We start from the raw sequence: 14,166 nt of genomic DNA on the forward strand, positions 1-14,166 counted from the left end.
ATTTTTTTTATGAATTTCACATATATGCAATGGTACCTCGATAATCCGAACTAATAAAAACCGTGCTCGTTCGGATTAACGAATTCCTCCCCCCCGAGATATAATAACAACTAGCGTTTAAGACCAAAATAATCAGATTCTAATGGTACATCAATTTAATTCTGTAAAATGAAGTAACTGATAGAAAAAAAGCTACTGTGCTGTTAGGTAAACCTTAAAAATACAGTACACAAGTTTATTTTAGTAAAAAATTTAGTTTCTATGTACCTATATTGTTGAGGATTCTGATTTAATAAAATTGCTAATAGTTTAGTACATAACTTAATTTGCGTAAGAAATAACACTTTCTTGTACACAACACAAAAAAGGTTTCACAAAATAACACAAAAAAAGTTTTAATTTCCTTATAAAAAAGTCACTGATTTTCTTTTGCTTCTTTGAAGCTAAACTTTTTTCGAATGCTTCTTCTCGGAGCTGCATTAGCAACAAAATTTTGTGGAATGGCGTATCATTCTGCTTAGCCCATTCTATATATTTGTTAAACTGTCAACCGCCTCTCCATGTTTCACTTTTTTTTATTCGAGTTCTTTATCGTCATCATAGTCTTCTAATTCATACTGTAGCGTCATATTTATAATTTTAGCATCTGATTTGATTTCGAATTCACTTTCGGTTCTACCTGTAATCCATTCCGTGACATCTGTTTGTGAAATTTCGACATCTGGATTTATATTTTTAACCAAATTATGCACGTTTTGAATTTTCTCTTTTTGTGTATCACCGTAGTTAGACTGTACTGTAATAATAATAAAATAAATAATAATAGTTAAAATAATAATTATTAAATAAAAATAAAGTACACAAAATAATAATACGTAATACATGAAACTTTTTTTCTTTCAAACCGCAGTTCGGATTACTGGAGGGTTCGGACTAAAGAGGTTCGGATTAGCGAGATACCACTGTATATACTAATAAGAAGAATATTGGAATAACATGTTTTTTTCATAAAAATATAAACTCTGGAAGGAATATATTTATATTTAACACGTAACTATATTTTCGTACTTCTACTAATCCTAATGTCAAATGCAACAATATGAGTAAACTGCAGACTAGGTCACCTCATAGAAAATAGGCGTTTCTTGTTGATATAACAAACACTACTTTGCTCTCTCAACTCTGGTTGTGTACATAGCTACTGTCCACTTTGACATACGCAGGGGGTGGAGTGGATGTTTAAATGTGTCAAACAGCTTGTCAGTTATATCCACTGGTACTTGAGTACAATGAGGTTATCGCCAGCAAAGTTTTTCCACACCTCGCAAATGATTATAGAAGATATGAGGGGAGAAGGGGGAATTCGTGTCTCCATGGTAACAGTCAGTCGAATACCTACCTTGAAGCACTTTGGAACAAGATTTTTTTTTTTTTTCTGAGAAAACGCAGTCATTTTTTATAGCGTCTCTCACAGTGTTTGGGTACTTCGTTTCTTAGAAATATTTTCTACTCAGAAACGCCCTTTATTCAACGTGTTCAGAAGACCCTGACCTTAAAAATTCGTTAAATACTTCTAGGACAAGGATAATATTCGCATCTTCCTTGAATGGCGTCTGCCTCTTCGGAAACAGAACCATTTACCGATACCTTTAAGACTCTTTAAAAAACGTCCACCCCGCACGAATTCTAATGTATCTTCGCACCTTATAAGATTGTCCATTCCATAATTATAGTATTTGTATACGGATAAGATATCCAAATTAACAGGTAGTAGCCAACTGCATACTGTTTTTTTACGTGATAAGATGGTTGTCAGAAGTCTTTTGTTTTTTCTTTGCAACATCGTCGTAAATAAAAACTTACCATTCTTGGAAATGCCCATTGCCACTGTCGATGGACTATCTCCTGGCGAAACGGTGAAATCAATAATAATAACAAAAATAAGAATAGCAATAAGCATATCCAATGCAGACAGTTCCGTCTGAAAATCAACATTCCAATAGCTCAAGTGAGTGGAAGAATGTTTTATACATAAAGTTCATATTGAAAAGAACTACAAACATACCGTTAAAACAGTAATTATATATACTGGGGCATAATAAATTACTACTGGGGCATAATAAATTACTACTGGGGCATAATAAATTACTTTTACACCTTTCATTTCAGTTAACTCATAAGTTGCTAGATTAATTTTTATATTTTAACAGTTAGCTATAATCTAGTTACTAAATTATCCACTAGAGGGCTCATTAAATAATACAAAAATCACAAACTAGTGTTTAAAATATTTCGCTTAGTGAACTGCACTCTTCGGATTTTAATATTCAGGTCTTCGTGGAGTCTCCATTTATCCATGTAGACCTGATTGCCACTTAATAATACGATGGTAATAAAATGATATCTGCACTACCAATATTAGCAGTCATTGTGCATTTTAAGGAGATTTTTAATAAACGAAAGCATCGGTGGTTTGAATTATTATAGGTATTATTATTCATTTTTGAACCGTATTAATTTTTTTTTATTATTTTTTAACTGCGTGTAAAGGACATTAATGAAATGGAATCTTATCAGGTCGTAATAAATATAACATCGCATTTCAGCTTAGTCTAATTAATAAACGCTGATATTTTTATTATATCATTTATGAATTTAAGTCCCAATGGTAGATTGAGGTTGAGGTGGAGAATCCAGAGGGTAACGGATGGCAATGCTGTAGTCAATGAAGTTTTAACTGAGGCTCGGCTATTGCTGTTACCCTCCTGCCATGATCAGAGCTTATAGCTCTATATTACCCCATCCATACATTTTCTTCTACAGTTAACGGGAATATGAATAGCATTCTTGCTTCACCCATCTAGCAAAAAATAATAATAAAAAATTTTAAATCAACGATTGAGTCATCGGTATTAGGTAGTGAGCCTTCGTAGTTCAGTTGGTATAGACGAACCCTTTTATTGCAAGGACCCAGGTCCGAACCCGTCTATGACATGAGGAACCTTTATCATGTGTTTTCAATTAAATGGTGAGTTAGTCATACGGATGGGAAGGGTTTTCCCTCGGGAACTTGGGTTTTTCGTCCTTCAAAACAGACAAACCGGCCCGTGAACACACCGATCTACAGGCATAAATTGCTTAAAATTCATAAGGGGCTAAATCCATCTCGGACTGACGAGAATTGGATGAATGGATAGGTGGATGGATATTATAGACATTGTTGCCTCCTCTCTCACTATCTCTCTTTTTTCATTCTTTGTACTAAAAATGAATTTATATATCATATTCTCTACAGCACAAATGAACTCTTTGTAAATATTTTGTTCTTATCAGAGAATTTTTTTTCTTTGATCTCGAAGTCGAGTTTCATTAAAATCTGTTTAGTTTTCAAACAGCAGGCCATCTGGCGATGGCAATATGTTTAAAACTTATCAGCTGAAAGAGAAAATGTATAATACTTAAAAATGATGGACGTAGGTATCACCTGGCTATATCGATTCTATAATTTTGTTTTACAGTACTTTCATCACTTTCACTTGGGCGAATTCCTGTTTTCGTTCTCTTAAGGTATTCAAGGGAGAATGCACCTGACCTTCCAAGTTTTTTTTTTTAATTTTTTTTCGTAACTTGGTGTGAAGGAAAGAGAATTATGATTTGATAATGGCCAGTAGGGTCATAATAATTTCGGATAAGTGTCATGTTTTATTGCATCCTCGTCACTAGATTTATTGCAGAGGTTCGCAATGTGTGGCGATTATCCTGTCCGTTCGTGTTACTCTTCTCAGATGTGTCACCGCGCTGTTTTCTTCGCTTTCTTTCGTTACACGCGTTGTGCTCTAGCACACACACACACACACACGCGCGCAAGCATACCTACATGCCGAGCACGTGCGACTGACACTTATCTACGAGGAATTATATCCATTATCATTACCTGTACAGATAGCCAAGACACCTTCGAGTGACGGCCGAAGCCCAAGGCGGTTTATTATTCAAGCCCAACGACGCCCGTAAGACGTTATTGATTTGTGTTGTGAGTAAACCGCAGCTTCTCCAAATGTTTAGCAAAGAATCTTCGCTTATCTGGTCGTGACTTTGGGTGTCGTTGTATCTTATTACACAAGGACGAGTAGGGCAAAGGTAAAAACTGTTTGCTACTTGTTCACACCTCCAGATAGTCGATGAGAACTCCTCCTCCTCCTCCCCCTCTTCCGTCTACTCCTTTAGGCTATTTAGTTTCGTATTCCAGTTCAAAATCACGTTTTGCAAGGTATGTGATAAACAACAGAAAGATAAGAAGTTCGATTTAATTCGACAGTTAATAGCGTAAAAGGTGAAGAGAGTGGTAAAGAAATAAATGTAATGTTTTGCTGTTATTGAGTATCTGTGTTAATAAATGTACTGAAGTTAATGATTTCCAAGGCTAAATTTCTTGCCTTCCAGATAAATAATTGATCAGTTCCCGGTAGAATTCGGAGGAGACTAAATGATAGCCAAGGGGTGTTGTAGGCGCCCATTATCACAACAGGAATGATGTTACTATGCAATTTTTTGTTTAAAGATTTAGGGAGAAATTATGGGTTGTTTGATGTAAATAGATTAATACAAAAACTAAACTAGTGGAAGGATGCATAAGTTAGATGTCATGTGACGTCTGTAGCTGAACAAACTAATTGTGTAAAGCGAAAACAATATAGTGGTATTTTTTTCTTTTCGTTTTCCTTTTTTTTCTTCATTCTTACAAATGCAGGACTGGATGATTAAATAACACAAAGGTTGCTCTGGAGACAAAACATGTTATGAGATCACTTCAGGCTTAAAAAAAAAAATCGAGCGATGATGAGTTACTCTCTAGTTTTTGTCAGCCCTAATAAATTCTACAATCCCTTAATAGTTTATAAACCTCTTTCCAAATTGAAAGCTATTATGAAAGAATACATGCTAGATAATGTTGGGATATCCCCTAAACCCAAGCCCAAGGAAAGAGAACGTTCTTCTTTCATCTGATCAGTGATTAGTTCGTCTGTATGCATAAAAAAAGAGAAATCAGAAATATGTGATTCCACGGAAAGAGAGAAAGAGAAAATGTAATAAAAAGTGAACAATTTTAAGCTCCTTCTACAGTGTTGTCGCCACCAATATTAATTATGTCCCAGTATTAATGTCACTGCATTCTTGAACGAGAGGTCATCCTACCCAGTGAAACAGAAGGAAATGTCCTACTTACATTCATCTCCCCGTTGATTGTTGGTGTTTTGATAGCAGCGGTGTGTACTTCACATTCGCGTAATTCTATATACACACGTATATTGTTCCCAAACAATAATTCATAACTGGTAGGAATTATGTTGACCTTTCGGTAGCTTGTTTTAATGTGGCCTTATCGAAAACGAGGCCACTTGCAATCCTCGTGCCGGTCACTAACATTATAAAGATCATTTGTGACGTCACACCATGTTATTCTTAGCTACCGTTGTCATATGCACACTTTGCGAGACACTTGTCTGATGTATTGGCCTGTTCGTGAAGTTTTTTAACACGTTTATTCCTTAAATAATCTTCCGCAAACCTTTTTTTTTTCCTTAATAATTTCGTATTTGTGGGAAAAAAGCATTTTTCTAGAACATTTAGGGTTTGCTATTTTCTCGGACTTGTAGTGAAGTCACTAGCGAAGACGCTCTTTGGTTTTTCATCTGAAGGCGAGTTAGCTGGAATAGACAGAATTTTTTTCTCACTTAAACTGGGATTTATCAGCACGCGAAGCAAGCACATCGGACTAAGAACACATACAATTAACAGATATAATACGCTGGCTTAATACCTTTTTGCTTCGGCGATAACTCCAAATGAGCTCATAAGCAGCTTTCCGATCCAGGCTTTAGTGAATACAAATCCCATTATGGACACGGATGTTTTGCACATGCCTATGGGTGGTAGATGAATCTTATTGCCCAATTCGAGACCATCGTCCTGCTCAGTGGAGGCATCAGTGGCTTTAAAAAGTTCCATGGTTGATCTCTCTCTCTCTCTCTCTCTCTAAAGGTATAATATGAGTACAATACGTTAAGAGAGAGAGAGAGAGAGTCGTGACATGCACGTGCAATTTCCAACCATACTACACTCGCTAGAAAAGACGCATGAATCAAACAAGGGACTTTTCAACCAAAGGTTGAAAAGTCCCTTGTTTGATTCATGTTTCTTACGTGAATTTCATCTGCATGGTTGTAAGGATTGTTAGCGTATCCGCTCTCCAACCAAAAGGTCTTGGCTTCAACTCCTATCATAGACAAAACTGTATTGTGAAAGTCCTTCTTAGATGGTAGATGAATTGCATTACCCACTACCTCGCTTTATTTTGAATTACTGGTGGGTGAAATCATAATACGTTCCCAGCAGACGAATACTGGATATTTTATATTGCCGTGTATTTATTCATTTATTTATCCAGTTTGCGAATATAAGACAAACTGAAACAGAAATACAAAGGAAGGTTCCAAAAGACTAGAGACATCTGAAGACTAAATAAAGACAGGCTAAGAAAGCATATCAAAACATACTGGAAACTAAGCTTAAGACCACAAGTGAAAAACAAAATATAAACACAAGAGCAGAACGACTGACTACAGTACTAAAAAAAAGCAGTAGAGGAAGTAATTCCTGAAAAAGAGAAGATCAATAAGAAATCGATAATTCAGGAATACCTGAAATTGGTACAAGAGAAAAGAGAACTGAAACTTAAAAGAGAGAATTCAGAGGCAGCAGACCAAAAATGCAATGAAGTACGGAAAGCAGCAAGATCTGATAAAGTCAAATGGCTGGAGGACAATCAAAGATATTGAACAGTACTATGGAGAACACAAAACTAGAGAGGTCTACAAACTTATAAGAAATGTCAACAGGAAGTGGAAAACAAGATCAGTAGCACTCAAAGATGAAGATGGTAAGGTATTGATGGACAAGACTGAAATCATACATAGATGGACAAGATATTACAGCGAACTATATAAAAATCAGCTAAATAATACTGCAACAGAAGCAATCAAAGAACTAAAAGCAACCTCTCCACCAGCAGAGATCTTTGAAAATGACATCTTGTAAGAGGAAGTGAATAAGGCTATAAAACATCTCAAGAACAACAAGGGTCCTGGAAATGAAAACATAATAAGCGAGATGCTAAAATATGGGGGAGAATTGGCTGTAAAAGAAATGCATAAGCTATGCAATGAAATATGGAGATCAGGATATGCCCCCGAAGAGTGGAAAAATCGGTCTTGGTTGTTCTTCATAAGCAAGGCAGTGCTTTAGAATGCACCAATTACAGAACTGTTGCATTAATGAGTTATCTTTGCAAAGTGCTGATGAAAATAAATACTAACAGAACGCCTGAAGGGTCATATGGAGGCACATCTTCCGGATGAGCAAGCCGGATTTCGACAAGATCGAAGTACAGTACAACAAATACTCGCACTAAGACTCATAGCAGAGAAAGCTCAAAGAAAGAACAAAACCATATACTGCTGTTTTGTGGACTTTCAAAAAGCATTTGATAATATTGACCAAAATATAAGATGGACTGTCTTGGAATCCTATAGTGCGGACAATAAATTGATCCGCCTGTTAAAAGATATAAACTGGCAAGCACAAGCAACAGTCAGGATAGCAGGTGTGACTGGAGATTGGTTTGCCGCTAGTCAAGGCACAAGACAAGGGGACCCAATATCACCAACCATCTTCATCACACATCTGGGAAGGACACTAGTTAAGATCAAAGAAGAAGGTTGAGGCATTTCAATAAATGGAATGAAAATGAACTACCTCTACTTTGCAGATGACATCGTCCTGATTGAAGAAGATGCAGCAAGGCTGGAAAGGACACTGCAAATAGTATACACAGAAGGAAAAATATATGGACTAAATGTAAATTTTGAAAAAACTAATTATGATTCGGACAGCAGGAGTTACTCAACAAAGTTACCATTGAAGGATTTCAACTGGAAAATGTGGAACACTTCACATATCTTGGATGCCACATGATGCATGACTTGGACTCAAAAAAAGCAGTAAAAATTAGAATAGCCAGAGTAACAGCTATCTTAAAAGCCATGGACAAAACATGAAAGAGCCGAGCTATAAAGATGCACACTAAACTGCGCGTTATGGAAACTTGTATCTACAGCAGCATGCTCTATGGATGTGAGGCCTGGGTACGCCTGTGAGAATCTGAAAGGAGGATATTGGCATTCGAGAGGAAGTGCTATAGAAAGATCTTGAGAATAAGCTGGATCCAGCAAATGAACAATGAGGAAATCTATAGACGAATACAACCAAAAGAAAACCTGATACAGAAAATAATCAAAAGGAAACTACGTCTATTTGGCCATGTATATATATTTAGAATGAACGATGAGAGAAAATTAAAAACGTTGCTGTTTGGAATGATTGAAGGAACGAACAAAAGAGGAAGACCAAATAGAGAATGGGGCGATGACATCATCAAATGGTGCGGAAACTCTATGCAGAAACTGAGTTATCTTGCACAAAACAGAATGCAGTGGAAGAATCTTATCAAGATGGCATCACACAACCTCCGGGCGTTGAACCCATGGTTGCTGTTGATTATCCAGTTTATCCTGATATAATATTGCTATGCACATTTATGTATTTATTCCTTCCTTCCTTCTAGTTTTATAAATTTGGAATTACGCCGAAGCGAATAAGGCTATGAGGCTAGTGTATTATTATCTGTTAATTTTGTATGTGTGTGTTTTTTATTACGCTTAAGCGTGGACCCGCATTGTACGACACAGACGTTTGACGTCATATCCAAGAGAATCGGGTGGTTTATCTTTATCCCCGTAGTGTTCCATGTCTGTATATTAAGTGTGTTCATCAGCTCAGTTTGCCTGTTTTATGGGATTAAAAATACTGCGTTTACTTAAGGAAAAAACTCGCCACCATCAACATAACACTCGGCTAACTCACCTTCAGCTGAAAAGTCCTTAAAAAGGTTCCTCCGTCCTTGACGCATTTTGAACCCAGGTGTTAATGACATCAACGATATTGACAGAACTACGGGAGATTGTCTGCTCAGATTTCGGACATTTCCTTTGGGTCAATGAAGGAAATTTATCCATCTATTAAGTAATTTTAGAAAAGCGTATTTTCGTGCTCTGAACACAAAGTCACGTGTGCAGAGGAAAATAGACCATCACGATTGCTGTTTGTGATTGTGGTTTATTGTCGTTTGCTGTTGAGTTGACATTCCGCCATTATGTACAGTAAAACCTGTAAATTATCGTCTCAAGATTATCGAGAACTTCCGCAGCTCAGTCGATATCGATGATACCCTTTTGGAAAGACTTCAGTTTGAATCCCTTCTAGAACGCGAGGAACTTTTAGAGGGATTTACAAGCGAAGGCAAGTTAGTCAATCTAATACGAGGATTGCGAGTTTTCTTCCGGAAACTTAGGTTTTTCATCCCGCATACAGGCAAACCGGTTAGAAGAACACGCGAAGTTGACAGACATAGCAGAGAATACAAATAGGTTTAACCGTTCTATCATAAGCATTATTAAGGGTTTAAGACGGCAATTTACTTGGCCGTGGCAGGCCATTGAACCTAACATGAAAAAGTTCTGGGTGTGTACAATGTTATTAGACAAGAAAATTTAAGAAAGCTTGATTGGAAAAGAGAGGAACAACACAATGAGCTGGTCGTTTTATTAATATTTCTTATGTAATTATTAACCGAATTAAAGCATATTGTAAGCAGACCCTGAACAGTATAAAAAAGCAACTTTTATATTTCACACCTTATAAAATTGCTTTGGTGTTATTCACGTAACATCTAAGAACATTCAAAAAGAAGGTCCAGAAGAGAGAGAGAGAGAGACTGATAATCATAGATGGAATAGATGGATAGTCATGTATACGTTGGAAGTTCTGTTTATCACATTTTTTTTCAGCCTGTGGAATGTACAGTAATATCCAGCAAGCAATTAGTTGGACTGCCTACCTTCTGGTCAGCTGCTCTAAATCAAGGATGTCAAGTATGAGCAGAAATTTCTCACGCTCCACATATCACACTGTCTTGCTCAGTTTTCTTTCGACAATAAGTTGAGGAAAAATTAAGATTTAATGAGAAAATTACTGTTTATTTTGTCTCCATATATTCTTAGATATAACAACGAACGAAAAATGTTGAAAAGATTTTCTTCAAGAGTTTTATTAGCGTGCTGATATCTAAAATTAGAAATAAGTCTGTGAGAAAAGTTAATATGGGATTATTTCGGAATAATAACATTAAAATGCAGTTGAATATTCGAACAACATTCATCAACCTTCAAAGGGTTTGGTAAACGTCATCACGTCCTAAAAAAAAAAAAAAAATCTCCATAGAACAACGTTTAGATCTTTGAGATCATCGGCCTCCGGAAACATAACATCTTTAAGAGGTTTTTTTTTTTTTTTCATAGAATTAATTTAAGTGATATTTTCACCACGTACATTACGATGGCGCTTTTGTTAGTAAGGACATTGCTCCTGTAAGTACCGGAGTGAGGAAAACAGGGGGGGGGAGTGACTCACGTTTGCAATAATAGGATTTTGAAGAATTATCTTATAAGGGAATCTTTTTCTTAGCTTTATTTCCTGACAAGAAGCACCCTTTCTCTCAACGCTCCACATACAAAAGGTTTGCCTTTCCTCCCCGATGTACAGCTGACACCTTCATTACACAGAACTGTAGGGGGTCAAAAACAATCGGCCTTCGTTGTTGTATAACCGCCCTATCCTTCTTCTGCGTGATAGTAAAGCCATAATAGGCGCGTGGAAGTGACCTTCCCCCATACCTTCATCCATTCATTTATCTGACAGAAGTTGGGATAAGCTTTCGTTTAGAGTATCTTCTCGTAGCGTTTTCTTCTTCGATTAATTTCTTTAAGAGGAAAATATGTGGACTGCATTGTTGGTTTGTTGCATCCCACATGAGCAATGTGATAAGTACCAACATTACTGCGTTTTAGAACCAAAGAAATGATGGTATAGTGGAAGAATGAGTACCTGATTTACTCAGGAAGATGCAGTAGGAAGTAAGAATAAAAAATAGTTGACATCATACTTCATCTTCATCAGAACCAGGAATGACAGAAGACAACCGAGAAGCGAACAGAGGTCAGTGTTAACGAAGTCATCAAGTTAGTTCTTTCAGATTGAAAACCTAGATGCGCAATGCCTTAACCTTAGAATAGATGGCTACGTCTGTTAGAAGTCCAATAAAGTTCTGGAGTCATTTGGAGGTTAATGGTTTCCGTGACAGACTCAACTTATGGGAATAATTAAACCATCATATCATGTGACCTTTTTGATAGCTTCTAGAATAGTATTAAACGCAGATGTATGGAACTGAATAAATCACTCAGAGGACGTTGACTGCCATGCCAACTAAAGATATCAAGATAAAACTCCTCCATTAGAGGTCTTCTTTACATGACAGTAGACATCGTTTAGCTGTCAAGCACGTTGGCCTGAGCGACACACACACGATGCTACCTAAAGTTGAATATCTCTTGTTGTTATCTTGTTGGAGATAAAACAAGAGGATGACAGAGACGTGAAATTATGCGAAATGTAAAATTGGTTCTAAAACATGTATAATTAAAAAATCTTATGAAATATTTTTAGCCAAGATAAGATAAAAAGAATACAAAAAGATTGTCATTAGTTATGAAACTAATAGAGAAATGACGAATAAAAAATACTGATATAAGATTTCTAACATCAGCAGATATAGAAAATGACTATAACTTAGTTTTTGGAAGAGTAAAGCTAGCAAAGACAACAAAGAATGAAATAAAACACAATATATAGAGAAAAACAAAATATAGAATATATGTAATTGTTATAAATGAAATTATAAAAGAAAAAAACAAACAGGTAGACATCTACTGTTTATTGAAATAAAGAAAGGAAAACCTTTATTTTTCATATAACTCTCTTTGAGTTATTTCAAATAACTCAAATGTATAAAGAATATAAAACTATACGAAATAAAGTAAATAGTGAGATAAAGAAAATTCAACAGGAACACTGGAACAACTCAAAAGAAAGAACGAAAAAATATGAAACTAAATATAAATTTTGTTAATAAATGAAATATTAGTTTTTAATCTATACAAGAGGATAGCGTAACTTTTGAAATAACAGAAAAAAATGTATTGACGCATTGAACTAAAAACGAACCAATAGAAAATAGAAAACTAGGCGGAATAGATAAGATACAGAATGAAGTACTGAACTGCGGAGGGAGAAAATTAGAATTAAGGGATTTTCTAAATATCGAATTTAAAAGGGAGAAAAATAGCAAATGAGTAGCCGAAGAGCGTAGCAATACTGATCTTCAAGAAAGAAGACAGGACAAATCCATAGAACTACAGAGGAATAAATTTGCTCTGCACAGCATTAAAATTATGCGCAAAAATATTTGGAAATATAACACATAATTTGATTAAATTATCTGATGAGTAAGAAGGAGTGAGGAAAAATATACCAATAATAGATGCAACTAATAGACATAATAACCACATCGAAAATGAGAAAAATGAGAAAATAAATTTGAGAACAAATTAAAACAATATACACAAGTAACAGTCTATATAATAAATACAGGACAAGGACGGAGTAAATAAATTACAATAACAATGTAATTTAGACAAGGTGATTCATTATTTCGACCTTATTTATTAGTGATGGATGCGGAATATAAATTACAAATGAAAAATTAAAATAATTAGATATTCTGATACAATCTTACTCTAAGAACATGAATATGATTTTCAAAGATTACTAGATACATTTAATAATGCAGTAAAGAAGAAAAATATGAAGACATCAACAGAAAACTAAAATTATGGCGATTGCTAGAGAACCCATAAGATGTTAATTAGACATCAAATGTAAAATAATTGAACAACTTACTAATATAAACTATTTAGGAATAGAAGTAAATAAACTACGACATCACACACGAGATAAATGCAAGAAAAAGATAAAAACTTGTAGAATATCGTAGTGTCTCAATAGTGTCTCAATCCTGGAAGAATAAGATCATAAAGAAAGGAAAATAAGAATGTACAATGTTCAGTTTATTGGAAACCAACCTTTAGTGTCAGATATATTCAATCATTCTTCACAGAAGATGCGTATTATCTAGGGTCTTATACATAGATCTCATACGATCTGCTTTCTGATTCTCTTTTGTTAGATGAAATGGATAAAATTAAAAGCAATATGATGCGTAATGGATATAACAAACTACCATCCAAAAATTATTGATATTTATGAACTTATTCTATCCTTCAACTAGACTACAATCCGATGGGAAAAGAATTTCAATATCCCCCCCCCCCCTTAAAGGAACCTTTGAACAAATAGAATGGTAAGGAAAGAGATGGTAATGTATCCTTTATAGATGGTAGGAAGGAATTCAATCTATACACTTCCTTCCTGTTCCCGATAGATTTTAATAGCTTGCATGGCTATTAAAAGTTCGTTATGATCTAACTTGGTTTTGTTAAGTTAACATCGAGCAAAATTTGATTTAATCAATAATGCAAAAAATAATTTCGATAATATAAGTATATTAATAATAATATAACAGTATAATGATATATTTATCTTTCGTGCTTCCGTAAACTAGAATCGATAATTCTTAACTGCTTCTTCAACTATTAAGCTTGACTGCTTCTTCAACTATTAAGCTTAATAAATACATTTTTCATCACAAATATCATTTTTTAATTATTTATAAATATCTAATCGTAAATAATGAACTATCTGCGAGTTAAAGCGGCAAGGAACTTTTCAACTACTTAATTTTATGTTGTTATCGATTTGTCCTGTATGATAATACTTGAAGCACTTGACTTTTCAAACTGATCACAAAATAACAATTTATCGAATGCCTCATTTTTGCTATTAATTTTTTTCCTTTCGTTTATTAGATATCTGAAGAATGTCATTAACACCAGTCATCATTTTTAGGTCGGCACCTAGAATTTACGTATCTATCGACCTGGATTTCTTGTTAATCTCGTCAAAGACTATCTAGAAATACAAGAGCGCAACAAGGAGGGGGAATCAGAGGTTTTTCACTTGTATTGCCAACAA

The sequence above is a fragment of the Typopeltis vanoorti genome, chromosome 23 (genome assembly GCF_054136105.1).
Source record: "Typopeltis vanoorti isolate ZY-2024b chromosome 23, IOZ_Tvanoo_1.0, whole genome shotgun sequence".
NCBI lineage: Eukaryota > Metazoa > Arthropoda > Arachnida > Uropygi > Thelyphonidae > Typopeltis > Typopeltis vanoorti.